This window comes from Triticum urartu, chromosome 6 (genome assembly GCF_003073215.2).
Source record: "Triticum urartu cultivar G1812 chromosome 6, Tu2.1, whole genome shotgun sequence".
NCBI classification, from domain to species: Eukaryota; Viridiplantae; Streptophyta; class Magnoliopsida; order Poales; family Poaceae; genus Triticum; species Triticum urartu.
The window spans coordinates 366,363,942-366,368,321 of NC_053027.1; positions in this window are offsets into that span (position 1 = coordinate 366,363,942).

Genomic DNA, 4,380 nt, shown 5'->3' on the forward strand with positions numbered 1-4,380 from the left:
CTTATAGACGTATTCCTTTTGGTTTATGTAATGCACCTGCTACCTTTCAAAGATGCATGATGGCTATATTCTCTGACTTTTGTGAAAAGATTTGTGAGGTTTTCATGGACGACTTTTCCGTCTATGGATCTTCTTTTGATGATTGCTTGAGCAACCTTGATCGAGTTTTGTAGAGATGTGAAGAAACTAATCTTGTCTTGAATTAGGAAAAGTGCCACTTTATGGTTAATGAAGGAATTGTCTTGGGGCATAAAGTTTCTGAAAGAGGTATCGAAGTTGATAATGCCAAGGTTGATGCTATTGAAAAGATGCCATGTCCCAAGGACATCAGAGGTATAGTAAGTTTCCTTGGTCATGCCGGTTTTTATAGGAGGTTCATTAAGGACTTCTCAAAAAATTCTCGGCCTCTGACTAATTTATTACAAAAAGATATACCATTTGTCTTTGAGGATGATTGCGTAGAAGCATTTGAAATACTTAAGAAAGCATTGATCTCTGCACCTATTGTTCAGCCACCTGATTGGAATTTACCCTTTGAAATTATGTGTGATGCTAGTGATTATGCTGTAGGTGTTGTTCTAGGGCAAAGAGTTGATAAGAAATTAAACGTTATTCAGTATGCTAGTAAAACTCTAGACAATGCTCAAAGAAATTATGCTACTACTGAAAAAGAATTCTTAGCAGTTGTATTTGCTTGTGATAAGTTTAGACCTTATATTGTCGATTCTAAAGTAACTATTCACAATGATCATGCTGCTATTAAATATCTTATGGAAAAGAAAGATGCTAAACCTAGACTTATTAGATGGGTTCTCTTGCTACAAGAATTTGATTTGCATATTGTTGATAGAAAAGGAGCTGAGAACCCCGTTGCAGACAACTTGTCTAGGTTAGAAAATGTGCTTGATGACCCACTACCTATTGATGATAGCTTTCTTGATGAGCAATTAAATGTCATAAATGCTTCTCATACTGCTCCATGGTATGCTGATTATGCTGATTACATTGTTGCTAAGTTTATACCACCCAGTTTCACATACCAGCAAAAGAAAAAGTTCTTCTATAATTTGAGGCATTACTTTTGGGATGACCCACATCTTTATAAAGGAGTAGATGGTGTTATTAGACGTTGTGTACCTGAGCATGAACAGGAACATATCCGACGCAAATGTCACTCCGAAGCTTATGGAGGACACCATGCTGGAGATAGAACTTCACATAAGATACTGCAATCTGGTTTTTATTGGCCTACTCTCTTCAAGGATGCCCGTAAGTTTGTCTTATCTTGTGATGAATGTCAAAGAATTGGTAATATTAGTAGACGTCAAGAAATGCCTATGAATTATTCACATGTTATTGAACCATTTGATGTTTGGGGCTTTGACTATATGGGACATTTTCCTTCCTCTAATGGTTATACACATATTTTAGTTGCTGTTGATTACGTTACTAAGTGGGTAGAAGCTATTCCAACTAGTAGTGCCAATCATAACACTTCTATTAAAATGCTTAAAGAAGTTATTTTTCCAAGATTTGGAGTCCCTAGATATATAATGACTGATGGTGGTTCACATTTTATTCATGGTGCTTTCTGTAAAATGCTTGCTAAATATGATGTTAATCATAGAATTGCATCTCCTTATCACCCTCAGTCTAGTGGTCAAGTAGAATTGAGTAATAGAGAACTCAAATTAATTTTGCAAAAGACTGTTAATAGGTCTAGAAAGAGTTGGTCCAAGAAACTAGATGATGCATTATGGGCCTATAGAACTCCGTATAAAAATCCTATGGGTATGTCTCCGTATAAAATGGTCTATGGAAAAACATGTCACTTACCTCTCAAACTAGAACACAAGGCTTATTGGGCTATTAAAGAACTTAATTATGATTTTAAACTTGTCGGTGAGAAGAGGTTATTTGATATTAGCTCACTTGATGAATGGAGAACCCAAGCATACGAAAATGCCAAGTTGTTTAAGAAAAAGTTAAAAGATGGCATGACAAAAGGATACAAAAGCGTGAGTTTTGTTAGGAAAGCAACTTATCTTTATTGAAGGCCCAAGGGGCATATATATATTACACATGACTTGAGGTGCAAGGAAACTAAACATAGACTAATAAGGACTCCTAGACCAATACTAATACTCCTTAACACCCCCCCTCAAATGCAAAGCGTATGCAATAGCATTGCATTTGAAGAAGTGCAATACTAAAAAAAAATGATAATCCAGATCCGTGTCTTGAGAGTGTCGCCGTAGCATGAAGAGTCTTCAAAACCTATCGAGTCGCCAAAGGGGATAATGAAGAGATGGCACATCAGAGAAAGACACCGCATCAATAGAAGATACAAAAGAAGTATCAAGAGAAGATGGGTTGTCGAAAGAAGATGGCACATCAAGAGAAGAAGCATTGCTTAAAGAATCATGGCCCATGAAAACCGACGGCGAAAGAAGCTCGGCGGCAAGAGAATGGGCTTAGATCAACAATGCAAAGAGAGGCCACAGAAATCCTATACAGAGGACAATGACCAGAAAAAGGCTGACGGACAAAGGTATGTTGGACTCGCATGGCATGAGAAACACAAAATATCAACGGATTTGGTGGACGCAGTGAAAAACAAAGAAAACTAGAAAGCATAGTAGACTAGATGCAATGACTAAAAGACTAGCAGCGGTGGCAGCAGAAGGAACGTGAAGCTTTTTTTTTTACTCAACACATGCGCAGCAACTAGCAGGCTAGCAGGAACGCAGCAGCTGAGCAGAGCAGCAAAGGGCAGCGGGAACAGTAGCAGCACGCAGATGGATGTGCGGGAGCAGAGCAGCAGCCAACCGGGAGGAGTACACACGGGCGGAGCAGCCGTCATCGGCCTTAGCTGGATGAGGCGGCCTCGATTTGGATTGGAACGGGGTAGTAACTTGATCTGGCGCACGCGTGTGTACGCGGCGCCGTAGCCAACCAGGTCGAGGCATCCTGCCTTGCAGGCGATCACGGCTGGGCAGGCACACGTCACCGGCGTCATGGGCATCACGGCTTGGATCGACCGAAGCAGCTGGGCGACAGGTGCTCCGTGGTACGTGGTAGGTGCCCACGCAGCTTGGGAACGATGGCAGAAGATGAGATCGACCCAAAACAGATTGATATAGGTGGAGAAAAAAAATTGGTTCGTAAGGACGAGTTGCAGCGTCCGGAGACCTAAACCTAGGCTCTGATACCATGTTAGGAAAGCAACTTATCTTTATTGAAGGCCCAAGGGGCATATATATATTACACATGACTTGAGGTGCAAGGAAACTAAACATAGACTAATAAGGACTCCTAGACCAATACTAATACTCCTTAACAAGTTTAATGTATGTGATTATGTATTGCTATACAACTCTCGTTTAAGATTTTTTGCAGGAAAACTTCTCTCTAAATGGGAAGGTCCTTACGTTATCGAGGAGGTCTACCGTTCCGGTGCCATAAAAATCAACAACTTCGAAGGCACAAATCCGAAGGTGGTAAACGGTCAAAGAATCAAACATTATATCTCAGGTAATCCCATAAATGTTGAAACCAATGTTATTGAAACCGTAACCCCAGAGGAATACATAAGGGACACTTTCCGGAACGTTTCAGACTCCAAAAAGGAATAGGTATGTGGTACGGTAAGTAAACCGACTCCAAAATAGTTTTAAGGCAATATTTCTCCATTTTGGAATATTTAGAAAAATAGAAAAATAAGAAGCAGTTCGGGAAGGACACGAGGCCTCCACGAGGGTGGAGGGCGCGCCCTACCCTACTTGGCGCGCCCCCTACCTCGTGGGCACCTCGTGTGCTCTCCAGACTCGTTTTCGTACACGACACGTATTTTGGTCGGTAAAAATTCATTATATAATATCCCGGGGGTTTTGACTCCCGTTTCACGCAAAAATCTCCTGTCTTTGTTTTGAGCTGTTTTCTGTCAGGGTTGTCAAGGCCAGGCACTATGTCATCTCCCTCCTCCTCCAACCATGAGGGAAACGATGCTTGGCTAATGAAGATAGAGCTGAAGAGAGAAGAACCCATGGAGATCAACAAGGATGAAGGGATCAAGAAGGCCATGGAGGACCAAGTTCCTGCAACAGAAGACACCCTTCAACTGAATCACAATCTTCTTACCCCAACAGAAATCGAAGCTTTCAAGATAATTGATTTAGCTCATATACAAAATAAGTATCTCACACGTGAAAATATTTTGTTGAAGGAGCACATCATCGCACTTAAGGGCATTATCCGCAAGTTAGAAGACCTCCTACGCTCAATGTGCGACTATCCATCATCAACATCCCCACCTTCTTCACCAACAAAGGAGATATAATCACATGGTATGGGCACTCCACTTGGCAACTGCCAAGCTTG